Source organism: Marmota marmota, unplaced genomic scaffold (assembly GCF_001458135.2).
Source record: "Marmota marmota marmota unplaced genomic scaffold, marMar, whole genome shotgun sequence".
NCBI classification, from domain to species: Eukaryota; Metazoa; Chordata; class Mammalia; order Rodentia; family Sciuridae; genus Marmota; species Marmota marmota.
This window is the reverse complement of record NW_025999990.1, coordinates 8,728,028-8,746,893: the sequence shown is the minus strand read 5'-3', so window position 1 is coordinate 8,746,893 and position 18,866 is coordinate 8,728,028.

Sequence of the window (18,866 nt, the reverse complement as noted above, 5' to 3'; positions counted from 1 at the left end):
CTATTTTTTCCCTTATATTCTAAATTGGTTTGCAGAGGGAAATTTTTAATAGTTAAATGTGTATGTCTTTTAGCTAAGCACTGCATGTACCTGTTCCTTAACTTAGAAAATGCAAATAACAAGAAAATGCTACAAAACAGAGAATTTTTAAAAGGAATAATAAGCAATACAAAATAGAAAAGGAATAGAGGCATTATTTACTAGCCCAAATAGCTCCTTAGCTTCCTGCCTTAGAGAGTTTTCCAAAGAGATCTTTATGTCCTTGTTATTTCCCCCTTTTTCAGTCTTATAGAGATGCATCTGACATTAGATGGTGTTATAAGGTGTCACAATCTGACTGAGAAATGCCTCTGTCAAACAGAACACTCTTCAACTATCACTGGGAATTGAGAATTCGGGGGAGAAAAGCCTTACTTAGAGATAACCAAATAACTCTAGAGGAGGCATGTGGTGCAGTCAATCCTTAAATTTGAAGTGAAACAGCAAGAAGCATTTTATTATGCCTGTTTACTTTTAAACCCCTGGAGGGAGATTAGCGACAGAGTAAATACACATCAAAAAAATATTTACTATCCAGTATGCAATTGTTACAGGGGACAAGTTCTTAAAGTTTTGTTATGACATAAAGTAGCTTTGAAGTTGCCTCTGGTTGGCATCAGTTAGCTCTTGGCATAGAAAGCCAAACAGCACTTTCTGCTCCTGGCCTGAAGGACAGGAGTATCTATCTGTGGGAGAAACAAATGCTTGATGCGCAGGATGTTGACTCCGTACTGTTGAAGGCCTCAAGCTCTGTCTATTTCTATAAGAGAGGCTATTTTAGAGAGAGTCATATGGGAGCTAGTTGCAAGGAGGCAGGGTAGAGATGGAAAAGGATAATCTCCCTGAACATCTGTCATTACACAGAAAACCTAACTACAAAGTCAAATGTGATCTGTTTGGTACTTTGGATTGTCATCCTTGGCTATGTGAGTGAGTACCTGCATCTTGCTTTGTGTTTCTGTCTTTAAGATCCTTATCACCATAGACCCAGGGAGACATCACCAACATAATCAACAGGTAAATAGACAAGATGCATTTAGCCATGTAAGTCAGAGAACAAGGCACTTCCAAGAGGAGTCAGGCAGGGAAGCAAACATGCTCGCCATTACAGTCACTGCCAATTGACTCTGCCTCATTCTCAATTGATGAAGCCACAGGCCACTGTCATTCTGAATTTTGTCAGCAAAGATGGCAGTGGAAGAGCAGCAGCTCCACAGTGAAGAATGGAAGGCAGGTCTCCCGCAGAGCCCGTACATGTGGTGATAACTCCACTCCAGCGTGGCTCCTCCAGGCTTGGCCGCTTGGCTGCCTACAGCTCACTAAGGATCTTGGGTCATTTACTCAGATGCGTACTGACCTTATTTTCTTGGCACGGTTATATGAGAGCATGTTCTCTTGGAGGACCTGGGGAGTGGGGGTGGATGCCCTGCATACTGTCTTGCTTTATCCTCTCCACTTCACTCACCAGGGCAAAGCCACTGGCCACCTCCTCTGCCCCCATCACAATGTCACCATGCATGCTGAAGATGGCCTTTTCAAGCCCTTGGTTTATATCAAAACTTTAAAATGGAAGGCTGTAAGCAATGAAATATTTAGACATAATTTAATCACCTGTTAGACATAAAAAGCAAGTAATGATTTTGTTTCTCATAAGGTATTTGTCATTCAGGCTTTTAAAACAGCAAATGTCTCTGACATCAAAATAATTCTCCAGAATCAGAAACCCACAGACATCTGAAACACTAGAGCCCTTTTCTTCAACAAAGACACCCTGCAACAACGAATTTAAACAGGTGTCACCTCCACATGCGCAAGGGACATCCTTTTGAGGATCATGACAAAGGCTGAAATGGCTTTAGAGTCAACATACCAGCCATTTCTGGAGAAAGGATGTCACTGGAAAACAATTAACAAAAATATTTTAAAAGGAGTTAGTTTCCTTACCATGTTTTATTCTTCAATTACATTATGCCCTGGCTTATTACATAAAAGTAGTGTTAATATTCCATTTCCCTCACTCTGAGTTCATAATTATTCAAAATGATATGTATATTTAATTATTCAGATTTAAATTATGCAATTATTTTACATCATAAGTTCTCAAAGTTTATTTTCATAATACTTTTGGACTAGGATACAAAAGACCCACATCAAATTTGTGATTGGCACTAACATGGGATGAATAGTAAAAATATTATGATGCGATTAAAACAGGGAATCAGAGTTCATCCAGCCTTCCATCATTTCTCCGAGAAGGAACAGAAAAATGTTTGAATGTATTGACCAAAATCACACAATCAGCCTTCTGAATTTGTCTGGTATTTCCCTCATCACCTGGATGCAGGGCAAAGTCAGAACTAAATAGATATGTTGCATTTAACTCCTAATTGGAAAGATTTAATTGTAGCTCATTACCTCCTGTCATCTCCCCTGTCACTCATGAACTTGACACTCTTGCTCTATTTCTTTCTCACATCTCTAATCAGGATAGAAAAGCATGTCACCTACGAATTCAGTCGTCTGATCATTGTTGATTTCCTCTCTGGAGACAGAAGTACTGTGACAGCATGAACCATGCCCTCCTGGTTCCTGGCTACAGCTGCAACAATAAGAACGCCCCACCTCACAGATGCTCAACAACACTTGAAGAGCTAATTCATCAATTCACAGTTGAAATTTTAAAAGGCAGACTCGAACCTCAGTGACAATGGAAATCACACTGAGAGCAGCTCCTACGAGTAAGCCCAATCCCAACACCATTATCTGGTGGACCTCCAAAGCCCACTTTTGTCCACAACAATCTGAATTAAAAGCTCTCCAACTTCTGCCCTGTCATGCCGCTGAAACTCTGTGATTAAGTTTCCCAAATATTCTAACGTCCAGTGGCCTCTTCTCCTCGTCCCCTTTTGCTCTGTCTTGTGGAAGCTAGCTACCACACCTGAACTTGTCTGTGCTCTGGCCACTCTCGTCCATGACTGACTCAGCTTTGATTTTCTTGACACAAGTCTGGTTCTCTCTTCTGCATGACCACTGGGCTCCCACCAGTTCTCGCTGCCCCATTCTGCCCTCTGTGTTCACTTCTCCCAAACTCAATTTCTAGTTAAACTCCAGACTTTTGCAAGACATTTTCCCTCTCACTTACTGATGTTACCTCAAACTCAACGTGTCTAGCACTGTCAATCAATGACATTTATATTTATGGTAACATCTTTTCTCCTAAGCAGACTGAAGCAATGGTTCAATATGCTTAGAAAAGCTTTAAGATCAGATGAACCTGAAGTGAATCCTTATTTCACCATTCAATTATGGAAGCTTGAGAAATTTATTCACTTCTCCGTGTCTCAGTTTACTTATCTGTAAAATGAGGCTAATATTTGTTTCACAGGATTTTGGTAAGAGTTACATTTATAGTGTGTGCTATAGACTTTTCAGAGAGCCTGGCATAGTATGTGGTCAAAGGTGATAACTTCATGTGCACTATGGTACACACCTATTATCCCAGCAACTTGAGAGGCTGAGGCAGGAGGATGCAAGTTTGAGGCTAACCTTGACAACTTAGAGACTGTCTTGAAATAAATAATAAAAGGGGCTGAGATGTAGTTCCGTGGGAGAACACCCTTGGGTTTAATCTCCTATACTACAAAAAAATAGTGTTAATAATAATATTTCTTTTCCACTTATACATTTACATAAGCCTTTTATTTATACCTCTTGCATTCATTCAACAAATATGTACTGAATGTCTTCTTTTGATTAGACACTGTTCTAAACATTTGGGAGATAGAGTAAAAGGGAAAAACACTCTTTCTCAGGGCACCTATGCAAGGCAATATTTTTCTTGATGAATGAATGAATGAACTAAAACTGCCATCACATTTTGTCCTAAGCTCTGTTTCAAAGAATTATAGATGGATGAAAAGAACTGGGTGGATTTGGCTACTAAGCTACAACAGGTCCTTTTGAAGGTATCACAACTGTTACTAAAAGCTCTCATATTACATATCTAAATATAATCAATATATAGTACAATTGATACAGTTTACATTTCTTTTTTTATACCACCGTCCGTCTTCATGTGCATTTGACCTTTAGGGTACATCTCAGTCTGGATTAGTCACATTTCAAGCACTCAGCAGCCTTATGTGGTTACTGGACACGTAGGCACAACCCTAGAGACAGACACAGAGGTATGAGGTATAACGGCGGGGTGGGTAAGGTTTGCTTACCATGACATAAAGCAGCATTGGCTAAGATAATGGTTCCCCTTTAAGTGGTAAGGAGAAAGAAAAATAATTTTTACAACTTTTCTTAACTGCAATTCCACATTATCTTGAGAAGTGGTTAAAAAAACAAATTTTGTATAAACAAAAAATTATTAAATGGTTGAACTTTTATATGTTAAGATACCTTCAAGTAAATCTTCATCACTAAAAAGGAAAAAATATTGCTCTACATGTTTATCTTTTTCAATCATAAAAAGAACCTCTTCATACAGTTATGATCATTTTATCATTTTCTAATGTATATAATGGCAGGCACTGAAGCAATGGGGAAATTGTAAGTAAGTGCTATTGAAAATGTAAAGCAGCAGAAGTTACAAAATAGCTCTTACACTCTAGAATGTTAAGAAACAATGAGGATAGAATCAACACATCTCTCATCTCAAAGAAAAAAAAGAAATTATTTTATAGGCATTTGATAAGATGTATTTATCACAGGAAGACACTCAGGGGATGTAAACATTTGGCTGCAGTGTCTCAGGGAGCATCCAGATGGTGAATTCTTGCCGCTCCTCTCTCCTTACCCACCCCCGTACCCCATCTCTCTAGGCCTGTCTCTAGGGCTGTGCCTAGAGTAGCTACTTAAGGCTGCCGAGTGCTTGAAATGTGACTACACCAGACAGCAAATGGCACCAATTAGTATTCTTCTTTTCCTATGTGTATCCCTTTAATTTCTTTCATCTGTCTAATTGCTCTGGCCAGTGTTTCAAGAACCATGTAAATAGAAGTGGTGAAAGAGGGCATCTCTGTCTTGGTCCAGTTTTCAGAGGGAATGCCTTCAATTTTTCTCCATTTAGACTGCCGTTGGCCTGGGGCTTAGCATAGATAGCATTTATGATGTTGAGATATGTTCCTGTGATCCCTAGTTTTTCTAGTGTTTTGAACTTGAAGGGGTTCTGTATTTTGTCAAATGCTTTTTCTGCGTCTATTGGGATGATCATATGATTCTTATCTTTAAGTCTATTGATGTGATGAACTATATTTATTGATTTCCATATGTTGAAACAAACTTGCATCCCTGGGATGAACCCCATTTGATTGTGGTGCACAATCTTTTTGATATGTTTTTGTATTTGACTTGCAAGAATTTTATTGAGAATTTTTGCATCTATGTTCATTAGAGATATTGGTCTAATGTTTTCTTTCTTTGATGTGCCTTTGCCTGGTTTTGGAATCAGGGTGATACTGGCCTCATAGAATGAATTTGGAATTCCTCCTTCTTTTTCTATTTCCTGAAATAAATTGAAGAGTATTGGTATTAGTTCTTCTTTAAAGATCTTGTAGAATTTGGCTGTGTATCCATCTGGTCCTGGGATTTTCTTGGTTGGTAGACTTCTGATGGCGTCTTCTATTTTGTCACTTGAAATTGATCTGTTTAAATTGTGTATATCATCATGATTCAATTTGGGCAAACTGTATGACTCTGGAAATTTGTCTATGCCTTCAATATTTTCTCTCTTATTGGAGTACAAGTTTTCAAAATAATTTCTAATTATCTTCTGTATTTCTGTACTGTCTGTTGTGATATTTCCTTTTTCATCACATATGCTATTAATTTGAGTTTTCTCTCTCCTTCTCTTTGTTAGCATAGCTAAGGGTCTGTCAATTTTATTTATTTTTTCAAAGAACCCACTTTTTGTTCTCTCAATTTTTTCAAATGTTTTGTTTGTTTCAATTTCAATGATTTCAGCTCTGATTTTAATTATTTCCTGTACTCTACTGCTTTTGGTGTATATTTGTTCTTCTTTTCCTAGGGCTTTGAGATGCAATGTTAATGTCATCTATTTGTTGATTTTTTTCTTCTTTTAAGGAATGAACTTTGTGCAATGAACTTTCCCTTAGAACTGCTTTCATAGTGTCCCAGAGATTTTAATATGTTGTATCTATTTCAATTCACCTCTAAAAATTTTTTAATCTCTTCCTTGATGTCTTCTGCAACCCATTGTTCATTTAGTAGCATATTATCTAGTCTCCAGGTGTTGGAGTAGCTTTTATTCCTTATTTTATCATTGATTTCTAATTTCATTCCGTTATGATCTGATAGAATGCAGGGTAGTATCTCTACTTTTTTACGTTTGCTAAGAGTTGCTTTGTGGCATAACGTATGTTCTATTTTAGAGAAGGATCCATGTGCTGCTGAGAAGAAAGTATATTCCCTTGTTGAAGGATGAAATATTCTATATATGTCAGTTAAGTCTAAGTTATTAATTGTATTACTGAGTTCTATAATTTCTTCCTTCTGTTTTTGTTTGGAAGATCTATCTAGTGATGAAAGAGGTGTGTTAAAGTCACCCAAAATTATTGTGTTGCAGTCTATTTGACTCTTGAACTTGAGAAGACTTTGATGAACATAGACACTTCATAGTTCAGGGCATAAATATTTATAATTGTTAAGTCTTGTTGGTGTATGGTTCCCTTGAACAGTATGTAGTGTCCTTCTTTATCCCTTTTGGGGGTTAACTTTAGCTTGAAATACAATAGTATTTGATATGAGGATGGAAAACCCTGCTTGCTTCCACAGTACATGTGAGTGGTATGATTTTTCCCAACTTTTCACCTTCATTATGTGGATGTCTTTTCCTATGAGATGAGTCTCTTGGAGGCACCATATTGTTGGGTCTTGTTTTTTTAAACCCAACCTGCTAGTCTTTGTCTTTTGTTTGTTGGGTTTAGGCCATTTACATTCAGGATTATTATGAAGCCATGATTTGTATTCCCATCCATTTGTGTTTAATTTTGGTAGTTAACGTGACTTGGTTTTTCCTCTGATTCGTTTTTACTTTGGTGCAATCCCTCCCTCTGCTGATTTTCATCATTGTTTTTCATTTCCTCCTCTTGGAATATTTTCCTGAGGATATATACTGTAGTGCAGGCTTTCTAGTTGTAAATTCTTTTAACTTTTGTTTACCATGGAAAGTTTTTATTTCATCATCAAATCTAAAGATTAGTTTTGCTGGATATAAGATTCTTGGTTGGCAAGAATCCATTTTCTTCCAGAGCTTGGTATATGTTGTTCCTGGCTTTGAGGGTCTGGGTTGAAAAATCTGCTAAGATAAGAATTGGTCTCCCCCTGTATGTGATCTAATTCCTTTCTTTTGCAGCTTTTAAGATTCTATCCTTATTCTGTGTGCTAGACATTTTCATTATAATGTGCCTTGGTGTAGATCTGTTGTAATTTTGTACATTTGGTGTCCTGTAAGCCTCTTGTATTTGGTTTTCCAATTCATACTTCATGCTTGGGAAATTTTCTGATATCATCTCATTGAAGAGATTGTGCATTCCTTTGGTGTGAAACTCTGTGCCTTCCTCTATCCCAATAACTCTTAGATTTGGTCTTTTGATACCATCCCATAATTCTTGGATTATCTGTTCATGGTTTCTTACTATCTTCACTGTGTGGTCAACTTTATTTTCCAGATTTTATACTTTATCTTCATTATCTGATGTTCTTTCTTCCAAGTGATCTAGTCTATTGGTTATGCTTTCTATTGAGTTTTTTATTTAGTTTATTGTATCCTTCATTTCAAGGATTTCTGTTTTTTTAAGAGTATCTATCTCTTTCTTGAAGTACTCTTTTGTTACCTGTATTTGCTCTCTTATCTCTTTGTTGGAGTGATCATTTTTTGCCTGTATTTGCTCATTTGGATCACTCTTTAATTCACAGATCATTTTAATTATGAACCTTCTGAACTCCTTCTCTGACATTTCACCCACTTGGCTGTCCATGAGTTCTGTTATTATAGTGTCCTGGTTTGTTTGTGGCACTTTCTTCCATTGATTTTTCATGTTGTCTATGTGTCCTCCTTTTTTACAGTGTGGATCTGAGATATAACAGTTTCTTCCCTATATTCTTGTAGTACCCGTGTAGATTGTCTGTACCTCACCTTGATGTTGGGCTTCCAGACCCTGCTGGTGTCCCTCAATCTATGCTACTACAACTAAAGGTGGTGGCATCAATAGCCAACATAACTCAAGATAATAGTTGAAGTGTCCCAAGATGGAAGCAATGTCTTACAGAGATGGGGCTGAAAGAATGGGCCTCACTCTCTCTTTGGGAAGCCTGCTCTAAGATTCAGCTGCTTCTAGGCCCTGTATGTTGTCAAAACATTAGGGGCTGCTGCATGGGGAAGGCTGTGGTGATGACTGTGGTGTCCCAAGATGGAAGTGGGTTAGGCTTAGGCTCCCAGGTCGGGGGTCGGGGGAGGTGAACTTGAACTTACCCTGGACCTGGGTCCTGCACAAGTCAGTGTGGGTGGATCTAGGCCAGGCCTGGTCTCCCAGGGTAGTGTGCTGGTAGGAAGAGGTGGTCCTGTGCTGGAGGGTGGGCTTCGGCAGGTGTCTTGTCAGTGGAGGGATGGACCCAGGCCTACTGTGAGCCTGGGTTCCGCGCAGGCCAAAGTGGGTGGATCTCTCAATTGTACTGTATATTGATTATATTTTGAAAGAATAGTTAGTGGCTTAAAATAAAAGATATTATGAAAATCAAATTCATATCTTTTTACTTTTTTATGTATCGAAATATATCAACTAGAAAATTAACATTCCACATGAGGTTTACATTTCGGCTTACATTGGATTTCCATCAGACAATACTATTCAGGTCCAGAATTCCCACTTGTGGGAAATGGCAAAGTCTAACTGTAGTATAGATCAGGAGTCAAGTGATTAACCCCCACCACCAGCTTACTGTTTTACCTTTGAACAAAGAAAATCACTCAACCTAAATTGAAACCACTGTTTATTCCTTGGTAGAATTTTAAAAAATAAACATTAATTATTAAATTAGATACTCTCAAAAGCCCAGCTTTTGTGCTTAGTCTTGTAATAGCCTTGGGGACACCAGCTGTCTTTACAGAGATTTTTTCTTCAACCTCTGACTGATGAACCCACACGTAAATTAGCCAGGAGTCTTGTGTGCAAGTTGAAGGAACAAGAACCAGCCTAGGCAAAAAGTGCAAAGATACTAGAGCATCTCTTCTAGTCATTTGAAGAGCAAAGACGAGGCTAAGCCTTAGCAACAACTGAACCAATGGTTCCAACGACACAGGGATCCTGCTTTAACGTACACTTTCCTGTGCATCTGCTTCATTCTTACACCACAGAGAACACAGCAACCACCTCCACTCTTACACCTTGTCATACCTGTCATTGCTAAATAATTAATTTGTGCCCTCATTGGTCCCACATACAGGAATCCTAGAAAGGATCTCTGGTTGGTCCTGTATAAGTCTGGTGCCCATTGTGATACCAATTAATGAAGCTATGTGGGTGGGATTTATAGAAAAATGCAGCTCTCGATTTCTCTTGGCAGCTCACTTTGGGACAGCCTTCCCCTAAGAGTCAATGTGGAACTAGGAGGTCACTGTGCCCCACCCGTCCACCCACACCTCTAATGTACTTGTGTTGCCTCTCCATTGCTGTAACAAAATACCTGAGGTAAGAAACTTATTTCGGCGCACAGGTTCAGAGGGTTAGGTCCATGGTGAGTTGGTCCATTGCTCTTGGGACTGTGGGGCACCGTGCATCACAGCGGAATGGTGTGATGGAGACCAGCACATCATCAGAAAGCAAAAGAGAGAGGAACAAAGGGCAGGGTTCCCAGTATTGCCCTCAAGGGCATGGCCCAGGGACCTAACTTCCTTACAGTAGCCCCCAGCTCCTAAAGGCTCCAATGCAATCCACACCATAGTGCCTCCCTTGGGGGACACTCATCCAAACCATAGCAGGAAGACATACCAGCCCAGGGCAGACGCGTTGGAGTGGAGTAACATGGGGTCAACACAGCCAGACTGTGATCCGATTTACCTAGATGTCAGAAATCTACAAAGTGGATCTGGGGGCTTAAACATGGACATGTGCCTGAGGAACTTCCAGATGCTACGGCCTAAACATGGAAGACTGAGGAACTTCTGGATCCGAGGGCCCAAAGATGGACGTGCACCTGAGGAACCTCCGGATCCGTGGGCCTAAACATGGACACTTGAGGAACTTCCGGATCCTAGAGCCTAAATATGGATGTGCACCTGAGGCACTTCTGGATGCTACGGCCTAAACATGGACATACTGCCCAAGACTTATTTGTAAGCTTTGGATTCTGAAATTTTCCTGCTGCCACCTTCTTTGGGAAGCCAGTTTTTCAACAGAGACAATATTCCCAGGGCGGAGGGGCGGGGGGAACAAAACATGGAGTCAATCAAACCAAGCTGACACATCTCAACTGGCGAAATAGTGAAGTTCCCTTGTCCTTATTTTGTGTAAGCAAAATAAATAATCTGATGTTAACTCATCAAAAAAAGAAAAATGCAGCTCTCACGCTAACCACAGGGTTGGGAAGAGAGAGGAAGGTTCCATAGGAGGGATGATTATGCTCCTACCAGAAGTAAAGGCACAAAGGAGGCAATTTGACAGTTATTCAGCATAACATGAGTATGTGGATAGTGTTTCGTAGACATCATTACATGGTGTTTCCACTTGTGAGAGGCATTTATTGATGCTCTCCACAGGATCTGTTCCCTCGAAGAACATGACGTAGCCTATTTCAGGTTGCTCTAATGAGATTGTCAATCCCAGTTCACACCCCACCCCACCCACTAGACAACCAGGAAGGGCATTGGACTCAGATTAGCCCAACAGGGCCACAGTAATTTGCCTGTGAAGAACAATCACTTCAGAGAGGAACACATGATAAAAGGAAGACTAATGGCAGTCCTCCTAGAACCTAATTATAAAACTGAAAAGTGAAAGTTTTCTTTTCACTAGGATTAATTGACTGAAAGGATGGGAGTCTGAGCCTATTAAAAACCACTTCCCAGGGTGCACAAAGGAGGTTGATCTTTCATAAGACAGAACAACACAAAGGAAGAATCCAGGCTGTTAAAAAGGGAGAGAGAAAAAGGGAGAGGGAGAAGGAAGGACCAAAAAAACTGCATGTGAGCCCCCAGAGCTAGCTATGCCTGAAGGCAGAGCAATCTTGGACTTCCCAGTTCTCTGAAACAGCATATTTACTAGTTTGCTTGAGCTTCCTTTGAGTATAGGTTTGATATTTTGTATCATAAAAAGTCCCCAAACACCATCTATTCTGATTGTCTTAAGAAGAAATCAATTCAACTTTTTAACCTTCAACCTGCGTGGATCCTAAGCCAACCCACCAATCACAAAAAGCGTAGATAAGCCAAGAGTCGCTATGGATAGACAGCAACACACAGAGAGAGCAAACCGAGAAACCAAACTCTCCTTAAGACAAGATACTGCGCCGAGTCCAGGAGCGTTGCTTGCTCGTGTTGACTCGCACATCTACCCTATTCCATAAACTCTGGTGGCATGCGCTCAACCACGGACTTCCAACCTCTTGGGGGTAAGGCACACTTTATCTGTGTTCGCTGACTGCCAGGTATCATGCCAGACTGTGAATGCTGTGGAAGGAGAGTAGAAAGGAAATAGAGAAGTGAAAACAAAGAGAGTTCATGCAATTTTTTTCAGGCATATTTGTATTGTGCTTTCACAGATGGTTATACCACAAGAGTTTATTTTATTTAAGTATTAGTTTAAAGCATAATATATCAGAGGGTTGATCTGATTCTCAGCTAAGAATCATATAATAATAATTATCAAAATACTATCTAACATTTCTTTTGTGTGTTTACCATGCCCCCTGCACTCTGCCAACTATGTATACACTTTCTACTTAGGATATCGCCTTGACATTGAGAAGATAAAAATATTTTAGAATGTATTATAGTACTTTGTAGTTTTAAGAATTCTTCCACATATATCCTCTTGCTTGTAATCTTTGCCACCCAGGGAAGTAGACAGGAACATATGAATATCTCACAATTCTCGCACAAAAAAATGAAGACACTTCAAGAAGTTAAAAGACTCTTCTTAAGTAACAATACTAGTAAACCGGAATAAGAATCCAGATCTCAGGACTCCACAGCACTACTGGCTCCACGAGAGAAGGAACATCTAGCATCATTACAAATGAACTGAAAAGAGTCAGCAGCTTGGAAAATCCATCATGCGGGTTGGTAATGGGTTCACTGGTGTCCCTTACTTCCCATTTCCCAGGCATTTTCAAGCTTCATTTTTTTTTTTTTGCAACAAAATTCCTCCCTCAAACTCCTTTCTATTTTTGTCTTAATAATCCATTTACCAGAATGAAACCAAATGTCATGACTTGTAAGTGCTGGAAGGGGTTGCTTGCAAATGGGAAGCTACAGACCTTCCCCTAAAAGTCATGCCTGTTTCCTCTAAATAAGAAACAATGAACCATGACAGGGAAAATTTCCCTTTGCCTTAATTTAAATATATATATATATATATATATATATATATATATATATATATATATATATNTTTTTTTTTTTTTTTCTTGATGTTCCTGCCAGATGGCAGTGATTGCAGCAAAGCAATCCCCAGGCTCGCTCTGGTTTGTTAGTTGGTTGGTTGGTTGGTTTTTTGTACCAGGGATTGAACCCAGGAGCACTTAACCACTAAGCCACATTCCCAGCCTCTTTTATTTTTTTATTTTGAAACAGCATCTTGCTAAGTTTCTTGAGGCCTTGCTAAGGGGCTGAGACTGGTTTTGAATTCGCCCTGCCTCAGCTTCCTGAGATGCTAGGATTACAGGAATGCACTATACCTGGTCTCACTCCGATCTTACTATCCTGAGAAGAAAGAGGCTCTTATAGAGTAAGAATGAAAGATTCAGAAGCCCCATTACTCTCTCAAATAATGTCTTAGATTCAGCATATTTTTGGCAATATGGTAGACAAAATTCCATACATATCCATGCCATGCACACAAACACATAAAGAGACAGGTATTCAGGTAAACAGGAACACACAGCCAGGAATGGTGATGCACACCTATAGACACTCCAGAGGCTAAAGCAAGAGGATCAGTCACTTGAGTCCCTGAGTTTGAAATCAGCCTGCATAACATAGTGAGACCCTGCCTCAAAACAAATAAGGACACAGAATATGTGACTTGTGTAGTTAGTTTTATATTTAGAACTCGATTTCTGTAAAACAGTTTATTATAACCCATTTTGTGCTTCCTGAACAGGATACCTGAAACCTGGATAATTTATAAAGATTTGTTTCTTATACTTCTGGAGACTACGAAGTTCAAGATCAAAAGGCTGGAATCTGGCCAAGGGCTTCTTGCTGCATCATCCCACAGTACAAGACAAGAAGAAGAACGGGGCAAAGGGGACTGAATCCAACCTTCCGTAAGACGGTCTATTCCATACCTCATGGTCTGATCACCTCTTAAAGGTCCACCTCTTAATACTGTTGCAACAGACGGCAGTTAAATTTCAACGTGAGCTTTGGATCACCTAAGCATTCAAATCATAGCACAGCTGGTGAATTGATTTCATTCTTTATTACTTTTATCATGATAACTTTTAGAATCTTTATAAAAGTCTAAATATTTCATTCAGAACAGAAAAAAAAGAGAGGTGGCAAATTGAGTACTATGATCATTTCATAAGAGCTATATTCATTTGTTTTTTCACAAAACTACAAGAGTGGGAATTCCTCTTTAGCCTGCCAGGAAAAGAAAGCTTATGAGTAAATTCTGGGAACAAGTATTCTTTAAATCCTTTTATAAAGAACATTCTAGCTGCTACTGCTTTTAATCAAGGAATATTAGTTGAGTCTCTATTATATGCCAAGCCTTGTGTTTGGAGCTAGAATTATCTATGTGAATGCAACATATCTTTCTGCCCCTATATGTCATTTATTTATTCATTCAAACACATTTATTAAGCATCTTATTTGCTCAACACTATATGTTAAAAAAATAACAATTAAAATCCATTCCTTCGTGGAATTTACTTCCAAAGTAGGAAAAGCAGACAAATAAATAAATTTTAAAATCGAGTATTTACATTTAAAAATTGATAAAGATGGATAAAGGCTTTGAAGAAAATAAGACAGCTAAGAGTTTATAAATTCATAATGCTGTTGGGGAGGAATTCTATTTTAAAGTGATTAGTGGAAACCTCTTAAGGGACAATGCTTGAGTGCAGCCCTGAAAATATGAAGAATTAAGTCACATGAAGATTTGAAAGAAGAGCGCTGCAGGCAGAGAACACTGTGCAGAGGGGCATGTGGCTGAAGCACACTGAGGTGGGGGCGGTGGGAGGTGGCAGGGGATGACCTTGGAAAGATGGGCAGGGGGTGAGCAGGCCATGGACTAATGAGAATTTTGGACTTCAAGTGTCTGGGGATTATGAATAAAGTGATGTTTGAAAAACCTCATTGAAGGTATTTCACAAAGAATAACCTGTCAATTTGGGAGATGGGAGCAGAGGAGCAGTGTGATAATGTGCAGTAATTTGAGTGGGAAATAACAATGACTTTGATTAGAAAGGGAGTGATAGAGATGGGGTGCATAATGACAATACAAACACCGACCACAGTGCTACGCACCTCTCTACTGGTCTTACGTCTATCAACTCGCTTGGACCACTGTATTCCATATTTGAACCATTCAATACCAACCTTATGAGACAGGTTCTGTAGATACACCCACTTTACAGCTATGGCGAAGAGAGCAGAGTGAATTTAAATAGCTTGCTCAGGAATACATAGAGAACGTGAAGGTTTAGTGAAATGAAAAGTTAGAGGAGACAACCCACGTGTAAGACCACCTTTGCTTCTAATACCAACTATAAGTTCAGGGGTTCCCAATACCACTGCATTGCTCCAGAGTTCACCTGAATTCACTGAAGGCTGCTTACTCATAGTTATGGCTCATACAGAGAAAGAATACATATTGAAATTAGACAAGGAAAACATGCACAGGGCAGAGTCCAAAATGTCTCAAAATGAAGCTTCCCGCTGTCCTCTCCTGTGGAGTACAGACAGAGTTAATTTGGCAGAACCTGTGTGTGACAACATGCGGGGAATGTCGCAAAGAGAGAAGCTTGGTGCTCAGGGTTTGTGTTGGGATTCCACCACGTAGGCATGAGTGATTGCCCAAGAGGCCGTTCTCAGTACCCCGTCTCTCTGGAGGTCTACAGATGCCATGAGACCTGACCTTCTCACTTCTAAATCACAGTGCTGGTCCCCTGGCATGGCTGCCCCCTCCCTAAATCATTAGACTATCCTGACCCAAGGTCCACAGAGAGAAAAGACACTCCTCTCTTGAATTCACACATGGAGGTTTAGAGGTTCCTTTCCAGAAATCAAGAGCAAAGGTCAAATCTATTTTCTGTCAAAGTTCAATTCTTTACTGTAGAGGAGAAGAAATGGATAACAGGGGAGCAAATAGTTCCTTTTCAGCAGTGTGAAATTCGTACATTTTGTGTCAGAATAAAATTATTAAGTAAGACTTGTATAAACATATCCATGGTTCACGCACGAGAAGACTGGACTGAAAATACGAATTTTGGAGCCAAAAAAATATATATTGATAGCATTAAATGCCATAGGGTGGAATCAGATGAATTAAAAAAAAGTTTAGACAGAGAAAAGAGGAACAGGACTGAGCCTTGAGACAGAGCCATACATATAAGGTCAGGAAAAGGAGAAAGACCTGTTGAAAAATTAAAAATAAATTACCAAAAGTGATTCAGCAAAAAACTGAGGAAAAAAATGAAGAAAGTATATTTTTAAAAATGAGATTTATGTAGAAAAATGTCCTCAGATTTTGGAAATGCATACTTAAGTATTGTAAATAAAGTATCACAATATCTGTGGCTTTCAAATTATTCAGCAAAATTTTAAAGGTAAATATTGTTTTTGTTGTTGTTGTTCTTTTTAGGTGTACATGACAGTACAGTGTATTTCAACCTATTATACATCATGGAGTACAACTAGTTCTAATTAGGATCTCATTCTTGTGGTTGTATACGATGTGGAGTTACACTGGTCATGTATTCATATATAAGGGTAGGTAAGTTATTTCAGATTCATTCTATTATTTTTTCCTATTCCCAACCCTCCTCCCTTCCCTTCATTCCCCTTTATCTAATCCAATGAACTTTTAATCTTTTCCTCCCTATTATCCCTTGTTGTGGATTAGCATTCACATATCAAAGAGAACATTTGGCCTTTGGTTTGGGGGTACTGGCTTATTTTACTTAGCATGATATTCTCTAGTTTCATCCATTTATCTGCAAACACCATAATTTCATTCTTCTTCAAGGCTGAGTAATGTTCCCTTGTATATTTGCACCACATTTTCTTTATCCATTCATCTATTGAAGGGCATCTAGGTTGGTTCCGCAATTTAGCTATTGTGAAAAGAACTGCTATAAACATTGACATGGCTGTATCACTGTAGCATGCTGATTTTAAGTCCTTTGGGTATAAACCAAAAAGTGGGATAACTCGGTCAAATGGTGGTTCCATTCCAAGTTTTCTAATGAATCTCCATGTTGCTCTCTACAGTGGCTGCACCAATGTGCAGTCCCACTGGCAATGTATAAATAAAACTTTTTCCCCACATCCTTGCCAACATTTATTGTTACCTGTATTTTGATAGTTGCCACTCTAACTAGAGTGAAATGAAATCTCAGTGTAATTTTAATTTGCATTTCTCTAATTGCTAGTGATGTTGAACCTTTTTTTCATATTTTTTACCATGTTTCTTTTGGGAAGAGCTTATTCAGTTCCTTTTAAGTTTTAAATTGCTTTTAACTAACATCATGATTGCACATATTTATGGGGTACAGTGTGATATATGAGGGGCATATGTGTGTTATAGTAATCAAATTGGAATGGTTAGCATATACATTACCTCATTTATCAATTTTTCTTTGTGGTGAGGACATTTGATATACTGTCTTCCAATTATTTCATTTATGCAATATAATATTTTAAAAAAATCTGAAAATTCAATCACAAAGACCCCAAATATCCAAAGCAATCTTGAGTCAAAAGAACAAAACTGAAGGCATCACATGAGCTTTTTTCAAAATATTCTACAAAGCCATAGTAATCAGAACAGCATGGTAGTGGCATACTAATAGATAAGAAGACCAATGGCACAGAATAGAGAACACAGAAGTAAACCCATGCATCTAAAGACAATTAATTTTTAAAGGCATCAAGAACACATACATGGGAAAACATAACGTCTTCAATAAATGGTACTGGAGAAACTAGATAGCCACATGCAGAAGGATGAAACAAGATATCTATCTCTCACCATACAAAAATCTACTCAAAGTGGATTAAAGACTTAAATCTAAGACCTGAAACTATCAAACTACTAGGATAAAAAAGAAGGAGGGGGCTGGGGTTGTGGATCAGTGGTAGGGGCATTTGCCTAGCACATGTGAGACACTGGGTTCAAGCCTCAGTACCACACAAAAAATAAATAAAATAAAGGTATTGTGTCCATCTACAACTAAAAAGAAAAATAGGGGAAGATGAATGCTACTGGTATGAGCAGAGATTTTGGTTTCATTTCCTTATTTTTTATTGGTGCATTATAGGTGTACATATTGATGGGATTGGTTGTCACATATTCATGCATGTATAAAATATAACAGTATAGTTTGGCCAATATCACTTCCCAGCATTTCTTCCCTCACTCCAAGCAGGAATTTTTGGGCATAAATTTATTTCTATAAACATAAAAGAAATACAGCACATATGTTGGAAATTATTGAATCTAGGTACAAAGTATATGAGGACTTCATTGTAGTAGTTCTTCGACTTCTTGAATGTTTGAATTTTTTTAATACCTGGGATTGGACCCAGGAGTGCTAAACCACTTAGCCACATCTCCAATCCTTTTTAAAGTATTTTTTATTTGGAAACAGGGCCTTTCAGAATTGCTTAGGGCCTCGCTAAGTTGCTGAAGCTGGCTTTGAACTCACAATCCTCCTGCCTCAGCCTCCCAAGCTGCTGGGATTACAGGTGTGCACCACCACACCCAGCCATATTTGAAATTTTTTTTTAATAATAAAAGATTAGGCCTTAGAAAGGAGGGGGCTAATGACCAGTACCAACATGTTCCTGAGAAATTCAGAAGGTGGGACAGACAGAAGACTCTAGAATTTGGAATTTAGAATTTGATAAAGATAAGAGATAAAAATCCCCATTTGGGGGACTTAAAGAGAGAATGGAAAAAGGAGAAAGGTGTGAGGAGTTGTTTTTTGTTTTTCTTTCTTTTTTTTTTTTTTTTCCTGAGGGAGAGAGAAGAAATTAGACAAGGGCCTAAGACAGTTGTAAAAATTGGGTGGGCATAGAAGAATTCAAGTTTTCAAATGGATCTGGAGTTTGAGTTATGTTTGCAAGGATTAAGAGTTTTGTTTTGTTTGTTTGTTTGATCAGAGTTAAGAAGAATTCCAGGCAAGAAAAGCAGCATATGTAGAGGCATGGATGCAGGTGCTAGATGTGGTGTGAATATCTATAGTATGGTCACCAGTGAAGTTGGAGAGGTGAGTAGAGGACACACACACACACACACACACAGACACCAAAATATCAGAGCTCCTCAAAGACAGGTCTGAAGGTCCCTAACTTGAGAATCCCCTGGGGGCACTGGTTAAATGCAGATTTGCAGGTTCCGCCCAAAACCTAT